The sequence below is a fragment of the Solea senegalensis genome, linkage group LG7, assembly GCF_019176455.1.
Source record: "Solea senegalensis isolate Sse05_10M linkage group LG7, IFAPA_SoseM_1, whole genome shotgun sequence".
Taxonomy (NCBI): Eukaryota; Metazoa; Chordata; class Actinopteri; order Pleuronectiformes; family Soleidae; genus Solea; species Solea senegalensis.
The window spans coordinates 9,639,747-9,654,013 of record NC_058027.1 but is presented as its reverse complement, the minus strand read 5'-3'; the positions used below and the strand labels follow the sequence as shown (position 1 = coordinate 9,654,013).

At 37.5% G+C, this 14,267-nt stretch overlaps 1 long non-coding RNA gene across 1 annotated transcript; it reads left to right on the top strand.

The window, feature by feature from the left end:
- Nucleotides 1–8,406: 8,406 nt before the first annotated feature.
- On the top strand, nt 8,407–12,187 carry LOC122772116. The gene is made up of 3 exons (XR_006360745.1): nt 8,407–8,741; nt 9,666–9,745; nt 11,057–12,187. It is a non-coding gene; the product is annotated as an uncharacterized LOC122772116 (long non-coding RNA).
- Nucleotides 12,188–14,267: the final 2,080 nt, after the last annotated feature.

Genomic DNA, 14,267 nt, shown 5'->3' with positions numbered 1-14,267 from the left:
CGGTGTAATTTTAGTGTGTATAATTTATTAATTGCAGATATTGATGGATGTGAGAGTGCAATTGATTACATGAACTGTCAAAATAATTATTATATTCACTATTGCAATTCGGGCCACACGGTGGTGTAGTGGTTAGCACTCTCGCCTTGCAGCGAGAAGACCCGGGTTCGAGCCCCGGTTGGAACAAGGGCCTTTCTGCATGGAGTTTGCATGTTCTCCCTGTGTGTGCGTGGGTTCTCTCCGGGTTCTCCGGCTTCCTCCCACAGTCCAAAAACATGCAATGTGGGGATTAGGTAAATTGGACACTCTAAATTGACCGTAGGAGTGAGTGTGAGAGTGAATGGTTGTTTGTCTCTAGTTGTGTGTGGCCCTGCGATGGACTGGCGAACTGTCCAGGGTGTACCCCGCCTATCGCCCGATGTAGCTGAGATTGGCACAGCACCCCCCGCGACCCTCTGGTGGAGGATAAAGTGGTTAGATGATGACTGACTGACTGACTATTGCAATTATGCAGGCATGTCCAAAGTCCAGCCTATGGGTCAATCACAGCCCTCTGTGAGATTTAGTACGGCCCACAGTTCTGGTTTCATAATGTATTATTCATGGCCAGGTAAGGACTTGGAACGAAAAATTGGCCGTTTTTATGTGTCACCCCCATTAGCTTAGCTGGTAAGGAGTTGCACTTTGAAACCAAGTTTGAAACTCACCTGTGACAGACAACTATATTCACTTGTTTTTTTTCACTCCTGCGTGGCTTGGATTTGGTTACGTTTCCATTTAAAGAGGCCACAGCCCAGAAGTGCCCATTAACAATGCGTTTGGGTTTGTATCTGCGTCATTACCTTGTCTATGAAGCCCTAAAAGTCCATAACAATCAGTTCAGCCACTGCTAAGAGCGCAGGGTTTTATTGTTTTCCTGAGCTCTACAAAGATTTAAGGCAATTCCGTTGACTAATTACCTCACTGGCGAATCTCACCACGCCTGTAAACAGCAGCACCTCACAGTCCGGGCACTTCCGGGGAAGTACTTTCGACCATAAGAGAAGAAGAACTACTCTCGTAGCTGCTGAACATATCCTTTGAGGACATCTCGAAAAAAGGTTCAGCAAGTTTTTGCTCTGTTCTGGGTTGTGATAAACAATACCAGACGCTCCACAAGCTCCTCGCCAATGAGCAAAGAAAAGCTCAGTGGATATCTTTCATATTTGATAGGCATATCCCTGCTACATTTCCCAAATACCTTCATGTATGGGGCAACCACTTCATGGAGGATTGTTACACAAACTTCGGGCAATATAAAGCAGGACACAGCACCAAACTTCACCTAAAGGAAGGAGCAGTGCCAACAATACATATATTGCTATATTTACAAACCGTAAAACTGTCTTTGTGTTCTTGTTCTGTCATTTAGCATTAGCGATAGCCAGCTACAGGCTAAGCTACACACGTTTGCTTGTGTTTCATTTGCATGTAAGTGTGTTTATTATCTCCGTAACCACAACGTTATCCAAGCTACAGGCGTCCTGCAGCAGTCTTTGTGATAGAGGTGGTTCACTTGTCACAGTGTCTTCTGACTTTGGGTCAGACTCCGGATCAAATGTGTAAGGGATTACGGCGAGGGGTTGTTACGACGGCATTACTCAATGTTTTGATCATTGCTAGTGGTGCATCCGCCCCTCTGCCAGAAGGGGAGCTGCGGGTCTGTGAGCTGACGTGCCAATTATGTCACTTCCAGGTAACTGGCCAATCACAAGACAGTCCATGTGGTTTTGGTCTGAAAAAGCACGGCTGACGAGAGCGTCAATGATGAGACATTTACATCGGCTTGTTTGCAGCGACTAGGAGGTTTTTGACCATAAAATCAACTTCATGTTTGTAAGTACACCTCCATATCTCACATATAAGTGAGATAGGACCAGGCCTCTTAAATGATAATTGATAATTGTGACAATGAAAATGTAACTTTTATAAAACATTGCATTTGTATGTAAATGTTATGTAATTGATCTGTTTATCTGTCTGTCTGTCCAGTTGAATAAGTAACAACAGTAACAAATTAACTAGGACCTTTAGCTGACCTTTACAACCAGTTGCCACACAGTTTTATTCCCATCTATCCACTCTGTCAATCATGCATCCATTTCTAAATCATGGGGATCTCGAGCCTACCCCATTGGACATCTCTGCTCATCCAATGGTCTTAAAAGCTATTGTCTTTCAAGTCATGTTTGCAGCAGCGACCATATTCACCTTTCACAGAACGTGAACACAGAACTTTTTTTCACATAAAAAGAGGGGAAAGAAATTATATCCTGTTCCTTATCACAGAAAGTCAGAAAGAGACACAATACCTTATTCTCAAGTGAAGATGTCTATCAACAGGTGCGCTCAGGAAGAATTGTGTGGCTGGCTGCTTTTTCAAGGCTCTCTATATTCCTTTAGCAGAAATGCCCTCAAGCCTTTTGTGACCCCTGAATCCATATCTGACAGCACAGCTTTTATAGATGTGGTGGTCATGATGAAGAGTATGGGAGAGACTGCATATGTGCAGAGCTAGGCACCAAGTAATTAGTTTTACAAGGTAACCAACTAACTAACTAACTCGCCAGCCAGCCAGAACTCACTCGCTCACACCTTTAGACAACCATAAAAGCAGGCAAAGGTGATTAATGTTTGCCTCACATCACTGTAAATTACTTTGTACTAAACCTGTTACAATGACAAATAAATATATTCTATTCTATATTCTATTCTATTATATTCTATTCTTTTCTTTTCTATTCTATTCTATTGTAACCAGATTTGAATAGTTTGCATATGGATGAATGTTTCGATGTATCACCTGCAAGGTAGAACTGCTAACTGTAAAAGTAGTAGTGGAATAAGAAATAAATGAATAAACAACTGATTAATACAATAGCAGTTATATCAGTTCTGTTTTTGTCACAGTGGTTGATGATTGGAGGATGAAGAATGATGAATCTAATGATAGTGCAGATGCAAAGTGAAGACTAGGCTGTGATATAAATTTGGAGGGCTTGTGTTGCAGGACTTGACTAAAGCAGGAAGAGAAGATATAAATACTGCACATTTGTACTGCACTTTTCTCGACTTGATGACCATCTGTCTTGACAGAAACAACACTTGAATCTGTTTAGCCAAGTGGTATGTGAATCACTGATGGAGAGACCAACTATGCCATGACCCAGACCACTTATATTATGGCAAAAACAATCCTAAATTTAAGGTTAAAAAAGTGCCGTGACGTGGCGAGGCGAGTAGAGCCGGTGGAAATACGCCAAATGATTACCTTTGATTTAAGTCTTATTTCCCTGAAGATGGTAATAGACATGCAATGCTTGTTAAAACAACTCCAAGTCATCAAATTGATCTTTGTTAAGAGAACAAAACCATAATCTAGCCTCAGAAAATTGCTTTCAAAAGAAGAGAGTTATTGCAGAACCTATCACTGAATGAGAAAAGCAAGGTTTTCAGTCACATCAACATTTTTTAATTGTATTTATTTATTTAATATTCCAACATAAACGTGTGAGTGTGGAAGCAGCACATATTGTGTAGAATGAATCACAGTTACATTGTCGTGATGACATGAGGCTGAAATGTTAATAGTTCAGATTATATATCATTTATGAGTTATATATATATCAATATATGTCGTAAAATGTAGTGTCAACATTACAGCGTGAAAAAAGTCTTGGCTCTGGGTTATAATGTCTTATCACTTAAAAAAAATAAATGTTCAGATATGATACTTATACTTCCACTGCTTTCTCTGTCTGTGGCCTGCCCCACATTGTTCACACCAACTTTCACACAATTCCACTTTTAATTTTGAATTATGCACACATACAAAAAAGGCTGGTATTGAAAGTGCCTGTAAAGTGGGGAAAGGGCAAAACTTTGCACCTACACCTCCAGATGTCTGGACTTTTGTGACCTTGATGATGTGTGCAGTAATCAATAACTGACAACACTGAATGAATCACATTTAATCACTTATGGGTCTCTGGGCTTTCTCCGCCTGGTTTGACATGCTTGTCCTGTGTGGCTGACCAGTTATTGCTTTCCTCTGTCAACACACCAGGGTGACTATATAAACAAACATGGAAAGGTTGTGTAGAGCAGAAATTGTGATCAATACAGACTGATATGTGCTGTTGGTTCAGTGCCACCATCTAGTCAGAGGCCATTTCACTGGAATCAATTGCTGTGAGGCACACTTACTTACAACATGTACACAAGCACTAACAGGGAGACAAGGGAGATGAGCCACATGACATTAAGCTTTACCATGGTATACACAACCATTTACCAGCTCTAAAAGCAAAACAGTTATCCAAAAATTAATGTAGTCATTTAAGCTTGCAGGGAATTGTCCGAAATAATTAAAAATATGAACTGCAAATAAACCTCAATATATTTAAATTACAAGTTTATTTTGAAGACATGCATCCATGTGGCAGTGTTGAGTGAACCTGGAGAGTTAAATGTTGTCAGCAATTATAAATGCTTACTATGCTTATTTATAATCAAAGCACAAGCAGCGATTAAGTAGACTAATGTAGGAAAGTCAAGGTGATGCAATGGCAATTACACAGCCAGCCAGCAATTCAATTCAATACAGTTTTATTTGTATAGTGCCAGATCATAACATACATTATCTCAAGGCACTGTACATAGACAAAATCATGGAGAGCAGATAAACCCAACAATTCACACAATGAGCAAACACCAGGCATCAGTGGAGAGAAAACACTCCCTTTTAACAGGAATAAATCTGTGACAGAACCAGACTCAAAGCTGTGCAGCCATCTGCCTCGACCGGTTGGGGTGAAAGTAGATGAAGAAAATTGGGGACAAAGGAGAGGTGAAGGACTGAACGGGGGGAGAGAAAGGACAAGAGGGAGATGAGGTAGAGACAGAATAAGAGACCTGGAGCAGATACACAACAACAGTTCTGAATCAGTATTGACATGTTTATAGAACTACAATGTCATTTATACAAGCAGCTGCAGAGATGGTTGATAAAACATTATACTGATATTGACTTTAATTATAGCATACTAATAATGGTGATGATATGTATGATAATAAAAATAGCCTCAAAACTGGATCTGGATCCTGCAAAATATTACAAATACTTCTGTAACCTGTTTACCCATAGGAAAAAAAATTGGGCTGAATATGTTACGCATAAGTATGTTTGAATAAATGTATTACTGCTTTAAAATAAAATCACTTAGTTTAGCCGTAGAATACGCCTGATCTATGTATTTTATACAGGGCCTTGTTTCATGTGTCTACAGTGAGATTTCCATTTTGATGAAGAACAGACATTATAGTATATGTCCACACAATATTTGTTTATCAATCTGGATAAATATAAACGTTATACAGGATGTGACAAAAAAAACAACAACTAACGGGATAATCTGGTCTCAGCAAAGTTCTCAACAAACACTTATCCACAGCCAAATCTAATGATGTTGTACCCAAAAGCACACCATGACGCTAAGATGATCATCTACTGTACCACAGGAGCTGAGAGAATAATTACTCTTTGATCTTCCCTTCACAGGGCGAAGCAGACGTGGTCTAATGGCAGGTCATTTAACCTTCCTCTCTTAAAGCTGAAAGTCAAGAAATTACCTTTCATAATAAAAACAACTCTTGCACAGATGTTCCATAAAATCCTTATTCATGTTGTCCAAATATACACAAGGATTGCTTTTATTTGTAACATTAGGGATGATGTCTTTTAATTTAATGTAATCTTAACTTTACTTTACTGTAAAGTTTAATTACTGACGTATTATTATAACCAGATCTGGTGTTCAATATTTAGAGCCATAACTTACAATAAGACACAAACTAGGCACCTTTCTAGGTTCCCGCCCAAGATAAGGTGCCTGGCATCTGACCTACACTGTTAAAAAAAAATGTAATTTTACAGGAGATCTTCTGTAATTTTTAACAGATTTTTCACGTTTTCCAATAAAACAGTGAAATGCTAGTAGATTTTTAGATATTTTCCGTAATTTTAGGTTTTATGTTTAAAATTACAGTAAATTAACCGTAATGTAAGATTACATTAATATTCTGTTTTTTTAATAACAATTGACTCTATTTGTACATCTTTAACTGTAATTTTACATACAACTTTCTGCATTTATTTACAGGTTTATTACCATTTACATAAGACAATGTATTAACTTTAAAATAACAGATACTAACAGTAATTTAAAGATTTACCTTTAGAATTACAAGTAATTAACCATAATATGATATTACATTATTATTATGTTTTTTAAAGGGAATGCAACATATTTCTTTCATATTCAAATGCAATTTCACATAAAATGTGATGTAATTTTACAGATCTTTCCAAATAATAATAATAAAGAACTGTACGTAAAATTCCAGAAATCTTTTTTGTTTTCCATAAAATTGCAGGTCATTAAGCATGCATCGTTACTTGCATGGTTATAACTGTAGATTAACAGATATTAGCAGTAGTTTAAAGATGTACCCTTAAAATTACAAATGGTTAACCATAATATAAGTCAAATGTACATTACAGAAATCCGCCGTCATTCAAAGTGTTTTCCTTAAAATTGCGGGTAATTAATATGTAGAATAAAGTACAGTGGGCTCATGGGTGATGTTTTCCCCACCATTACTGGTGAAAATCTTCAGAGTTGACGAGATATATCAGTCCTTTTTTGTTTAGAAATCTGGAAAATATGTGTATAACCTTCTTGGTCTTGGTTTGTTTGATTCTATGGTGTCTTGTGAACCCATGGGGACTGCAACAGCAGAACTGGAAAATCAGACAGGCTCCATATCAATAACCCTTTTTTTTTAATTAACTCATTAAAAAAACAACAACTGTAGAACTACATCCATTTCAACTGAGAACAGTTTTGAAAAAAAAGGGTGAAATGTCAAATAAAAAAAAAGTGCACTATTCTCATTGGAAATAGACATAGTTCTACAGTTTCAGCGTCTTGAAATGTGCAGAATATGTCAGACATGAAAAAATAACCTGCTTTATGACATTATGAATGGGGATGGGAATCGAGAAGTTGTTGTTGTTTCAAAAGTGCGAGCGGAACATCTTCTAGATCAGTGTTTCCCAATCCTAGTTCTCAGGGACCCCTGGCCTGTATGTTTTAGATGTTTCCATGCTCCAACACACCCGATTCAAATGATCAGCTCAACATCAAGCTTTGCAAAAGCCTCATACTGACCCATTCATTTGATGAACTTGAGTCTGAGCAGATGATTGTTCTTAGTAGTCGTATTTTCTCCACCCACTGGACTGCTAATGAAATTGCAATAAGTTCTCCTGTGTATACTGACACTGACAGTATTACTTATCCGTTTCAGTTTTTTAATTTGAAATTCTGGTACGTAGACTCCGACACCTATTTTTTAGTGACAGGTGTTTTGAAGCATCTGTGTATTCTTGAATACAACTATGGAAAATGTCGATGTAGGCTTGTATTGAATATGGATTCTGGCTCAACATTCCTCTGGCTCAACATCTGGAAGTATCCATGGTGCTATTGTTGACAGTGGAACTGTTGGGCTAATGCTGTGTTGGTCTACTGTAAGTTCTGATGCTGTTTGATTAATTGTCCAGCCAAAGCTTTTTTGTTCCCTTTCTCTTTTTCCCAACATGGTTTTAATGATGATTCTGATTATGACCCTGTGGTCTGGTCCAGTAATATGTGTTCTGAATGCTTCTTAGTTCTAGTGGCATTTCCCCCATTTCTATTTGGAGTGCTGATGTCGGGGTTGTCTTAAAAGCTCCTGTGCATAATCTTAAAGACTTAACGTGTGTCAACTTTTTTGAGATGCGTGCTTGCTGCAGATCCATATACTACACAACCATACTCAAACACTGATCTCAGTAATCCATCATATATATAGCCCTTAAAGCATTTCTATCTGCTCCCCATTCCCTACCAACTAAACATCTTATTATTAATTAGAGCCATTATTATTATTTTTTAATGAAATTCATGTTTCCTCCCTCTTCCAAATTGCCCCAGAACATCCAGAATCCCTTTCCATTCCATTATAAATGTCATGCATCATGATGGAAAGTAATAAAGGATGTATTAGTCTTCCCTGCTGAGTTCCGTTTTCTACTACATACTTCCTTGAATGTTTTCCAACTACTCTTGCTTGTATTGTCTCAAAGCATCCTTGTCACTATATCCCAGCCACTACACTGTCTTTGTTTATTTGTGCTTTTGTAATTTCATTTGTTTGAAGACTGCGCTCATTATTTACTTTATTCACGTCATGCAATCAGAATAGGCAGATTCAAATGTCAAACTTGGCGCCTATTTCCAGTTTGCTTCGTCCCGCCCATAACAACCAAACTGCATGTTTGGGCATGTCATGAGTCGTGAACGTGAAAGACGTGCCCTCATGGACGCCTCGCAACTTTGTTTGAAGACTGCGCTCATTATTTACTTTATTCACTTCCTGCAATCACAATAGGCAGATTCAAATTTCGAAGTTGGCGTCTATTTCCAGTTTGCTTCGTCCCGCCCATAACAACCAACCTGCATGTTTGGGCATGTCATGAGTCGTGAACGTGAAAGATGTGCGATCATGGACGCATGAACTTCAAGGATGTATAACACTGCAGCTGGTCTTATCTTGGTTGAAGCCACAGCGGACATGTCAACTGAAAGCGGCTTGTGGTAAGTGTTCCAGATAACGCATGTGAATGATATTTTCAATATGTCATACCTCAAGTAGACAGCCTTGAAGCTAACGTTAGCATCCCTCTGATACATTAGCTATTGTTACCAGAGAGCCATTGTTTTGTATGGTTTTGTGACTAAGTGACTGGTGGCAGTCGGGCGATCTTATTTTACAGCATGGCCAGAGGTTAGTTGTAATGACGTTGCTCACTGCTGATAATAGTTCTTCAAAGTTGTTATTCGTGATTTGTATGCGGTCAAACTGCTGTTTGCTGCTCTGTGTAATGTCCCACTCGTCCTGCTCGAGTCCCGCACAGACTTGAGATTATTAATTAGTTTGGTTCTAGCATTAGCATACTAAGTTATCCTGCTCACTGCTGCCTTCCCTAGCTAGAAGCCGCTCTTTTTTCATAAGGGGAGAGCAAAGTCACACGGAGCTTATTGTGTCTGTGATTAATAACCGTTAACCGACGATTCAAATGTTCTGAGTGTCTGTGACTGGGCTCGTGCTGATCGGCAATCCGATACTCCATCCTGAGAGGATGATCGACGATAAGTTTTTTTTGCCGGTATAAAACACACGCTGATCAGCTGTACTGTGCTCTGGCTGGAGGTTAGATCTTCACATTTCGCTAAACACTCGTGAGAATTTGTCTGTGTTTTATGTAGCCTGAGCATCCTTGCTATTGTTGTTTGTTTCAGGGTATATTTGCTCTGTACAAGTTGTTGCTGCTAAATGATATAGATGCCTGCTGAATGTGAATTAGTACATTTGGATTGAAATGTTAAACTGAGGTGGATCACAAGGCAGACATGTAGTGCTGTAATTGTGCCAACCTGAATTGAGTGATGATTAATGTGAAATATACTTTCATATCAAAAAATCCTATGTAAATAATGACCTGGTTCTCTCTTCATTAGCACTGATGGTACCTGCTGTAGAATGAGTCATGTGGACAAGAAAACGTACACTCCTCGACACTTCACCCTGCGCAGCCAAAGTGAGTGTACAAACACACATGCACAATAGAAAACAAATCATAGTCCCTCTCCAGTTACTGTACATCAGGTAGGGGGCAATGATATACAACTATATGGTTTGGTTGTGCTGTATATTATGCTGGTGCGTGGTATTGGTGTAATATTCCTCCATGTGGCCCTTTTTTACATGTTCCTTGATGTGTTTGCATGGCCCTGGTTAGCTTGTAAAATAGATATAATGGGTTCAGAAAATATTCAGACCCCTTCAGCTTTTTCACATTGTTGTGTTGCAGCCTTTTGCTAAAATCATTTAAATGTATTTAATCTAATCAAGCTGCACGCCATACTCCATAATGACAAAGTGAAGAGAGTTTTAGAAAATTTTGCAATTTTAATAAAAATATAAAACTAAAATTTAACATTGTTCTAAGTTTTCAGACCTTTAACTATGACTCTTGAAATGTAGCTCAGGATGCTTCCATTTATGTCGGTCATCTTTGAGATGTGTTTACACCTTGACTAGGTAAATTTAATGGATTTGACATGATTTGGAAAGGCACACACCTGTCTATATGAGGTCTCACAGCTGACGATGCATATCAGAGCAAAATCAAGCCATGAGGTGGAGGGAACTGCCTGCAGAGGTCTGAAACAGGATTATATTGAGTCATAGATCTGGGGAAGGGCTACAAATAAAATCTTCTGCAGTGATGGTTGACCTTGTGGAAGTTTCTCCCATCTCCACACAGGATCTCTGGAGCTCAGCCAGAGTGACTATCAGGTTCTTGGTCACTTCTTTTACCAAGGCCCTTGGCCCTCCCTGGTCACTCAGTTGGGCTAGGCGGCCAGCTCTAGGAGGAGCCCTGGTTGTTCCAAACTTCTTCCATTTAAGAATTATGGACGCCACTGTGCTCCTGGGAACCTTCAATGCATCAGATTTTTTTTTGGCTTCCCCAGATCTGTGCCTATACAAAATCCTGTTTCAGAGCTCTGAAGGTAGTTCCTTCCCCCTCATGGCTTGGTTTTTGCTCTGATATGCATATATGATATGCTGTGAGATCTCGTTTAGACAGGTTTGAGCCTGATAAATGATGTCCAATTAATTGAATTTTCCACAGTTGGACTGAGGGGTCGGTGATTACAGTTCACAGTTAAAATGGCAAAAAGTCTTAAAGGTACTGAACGTCAGGATTCCTGCATATACTCTGGTAATGTCTCCATAAGAAAAAAGCTAAAAGTTGAAATGTTAATTTTAGTTCCTTATGAATGTTTATGTATAACGCCAAAAGGTTTACATGGATTGTCTAATCAAATGCCTGTTTTCTCCATAGATGGACAATTGGAGGTATTTAAGGAGGCCCCAGCAGCCAAGCAAGTGAACAGACAGTTCGAAGTGATCAGGCTCTGTTTCTCATGCACAGTATGTATTGCCCACATTGAATGTCTCCTAATATGATTTTTACATTTGTTTAATTTGCAAGAAATGGTTACAAAGTTTAATGGCCATGATTTAAGTCCAAATATTGTTGATTGTCTTCATAAGCTGCTCCTGTGCTTCACAATTGTGGAAGAGTACAGCTCCCAATACACATTTATTGCATCGAGAAAAAGGCCTCAAAATTACTCTTATTGCACATAACAGGCAATAAGTAGATTCTGCTAGTATATGTTACAAAAACCCACGTCATCATGTCTGATTTTAATCACTATCTGCTGCTATGAGAGAACGGTCAGACTGAATAATGCAGTGAATCGAAATGGCAATTCTGTCTGAGTATCAGGCTAGCAATACATTGAGTGAAGTATGTATGTGCAGTCAGCTCACACTGCATACTAGTAATACAACAACTATTATAATAATTGATTAATCGGTTTGAAACGTTTTTCGTGATTAAAACAAGATTTCCGAATTCCATGGTATTCAAAAAATATAAAAAATAAAACAAGTCATTTTTTTTTTTTTAACAATGTTTTTCAAGATAACTGAAGATTACAGTATGATAATACTGCTCATGTCATGTTTTGAAAAAGTTAAACATAGATTGTTACTTATGTCCATGCAGTAGAATAGGAGGAGGCTTTCCAGTGTTACTGGATGGGCGGAGCAGGGAGCTATCTTGTTTCTACTATTAGGGATCGTGACTGAAAACATGTTATTTGAGCCCAGGGTTAAAAATATTGAAAAATTGTTTTATCTTTTCATATAAAAAATAGTCATCCTTAGCTGTTTTGATGTATAATGACTTACTATCCTTGTTTTTCTGTCAAATGAAATGTTTTAACTATTTGTTCAGTTTACTAAAATGACTGTCTAATACCCTAAATGTACAGATATTATCTTTAAATATACCTGTTATTGTATTTTGATGTACAGTGTTCCATCATCCAATTCACTTAAATAACTAATACTGTAAATGTGCAGAAATATCTATTTGATTAAAGGTAAATATTGTCTTTGTAAACATTGTGTCATTGTTTTTTTACTTGGGGAAACCACAATTATGCAGCAAATCAGTGTAGATGAACAAGACAGTTTCACGAAATGACTACTAAATACCCTTAACTTACAGAGATCGGCCTTAAATGTGGCTATTTTTTATGTATTTTTAATGTACCATGCTTTTTTTCCACTGTCCAATGAACATTTTTAAATCTCGTAATTCTTTAAAATCGCGGATTAATACCGTAAATGGGCAGACATTTATCATTGGTTTAATGCATTTAAAGCATTTTTATACATTATTTCTCAGTCATTGTACGTGAAAGAACAATATTTAAAAAGGAAATCACTCTAAATAGACGAGGCCATTCCATGAAAAAAAATTCTGAATATCCTTAATTTACAGAGATTGGCCTTAAATGTAGCTATTTTTGATGTATTTGTAATGTATGTAGGTCTTTTTTCCACTGTCCAATGGTTGTTTTTTAATCTACTAATTCTCTAAAATGACAGATTAATACTGTAAATTTGCAGACATTTATCGTTAGTTTTATGAGAATAATTTGTTTTTATACGTTATAACTTTGTTATTTCACATGGGGAAAAATTTATTTTAACATGAAATTACTGTAAATAGACTTGGCTGTTTCCTAAAATAAATATTTTATTCTGTGAAATCAGATAGATTAACCGGAAAGGTATCTGATTTTAATGTGTTTTGACATAATATGAATGTTATTTTACATTATAATTGGTATTTATCAACTATAATATACTGTAGTTTAATTGATTTTGACTGTAAAATGTAGTCCTGTATTTTTACAGTTATTGTATGTAGTTCTGTGATACGGTTATTTACTGTAATTTTACGGTATTCGTTTGGAAACTTTGCTGCCAGTGCTTTTACCGTTTTTTTACAGTTTTTTTTTTAACAGTGTAATACACTATCTCAAGGCTTATTAACCATATGTATCAGACCTGACACACCGCTCACCAGAATCTGCGATGATGCCTTACTGTTCAGATGTCAGGCATTGTCTCAGTTCTCCTCCTTAACTCATCACTGACTCCAGAGGTTACATCATTGGTCATCTCACCTGATAATCAAAAATCTATGAAACAAAAATTACTTTTTACAATGCATAGAGAACCGGTCTGAGAGTTTCATTCATACTTGAAAAGAGAGAGAAAAAAAACAGAAATGAGAGGACAATAGGACAGCAAGTGTTTGAGAGGTGTCTTGCTTGAACTGTTTGCCATCACAACCAATTAAAAAAACTGTCAAATACGGTCATCTGTCATTTTGGCAGTATTACAATGAAATGTTGAACATAACATTGACTGGCAGTAATAGACAATGAGGTAACAATTCCAGTGTATGACTGGGCCATGATTTATAGATGATTTGAAATCCACCTATCTGTGAAGACAAACATGGACCACCACAAATGCAGCTGCTCTGCTGCAACTCATGCCATCTGTGTACACTGTCAGTTTACTATTATTTAATGATAGTATATTACCTGAGACATGAAGGTTAAAAAATGAAATGTATTAGCAAGTAGTGACAATGAGAACTCAACCTGTGGCATAAACCCTTAAACTGTTTTGGAACATCCTTAATTTTCATTCAGCCATTATGAATTTTCTATTTTTGATTTTCTTTTTTCCTTATGTATTTACATATTAAGTGCTAATAATATCACATTGAATTCAGCAGAATATATAAATCCAATTTTACATGGACTAGTATCTTTTTTTGTGCTGAGAAAGTCTACGACGTGTAAAGAATCACTACACTTATAAGCACAAATCTTTTGTCCTGGAGAGGATGTAAATGGAACCATCCCCCTCTACTTCTGTCCCTGTCTTCCTTTCCCTTCATTACACACTGTTATTTTTGCAGGTGCATCTGCAGTGATCTATTTTTCTCTTCACATCCTTTAATGATTCATGCTTTGGGGTTTCTCAGCCCCTCCTTTTGAAAGCTTAGTGAACAGAGAGACAGCAAGAGGGAATAAGCAGAAAAACCGATGAGAAGAATAAGTGAGCACATACGATAGGTGATGAAAAATGTGTTGCATTGGAAACAAAAAATAAAC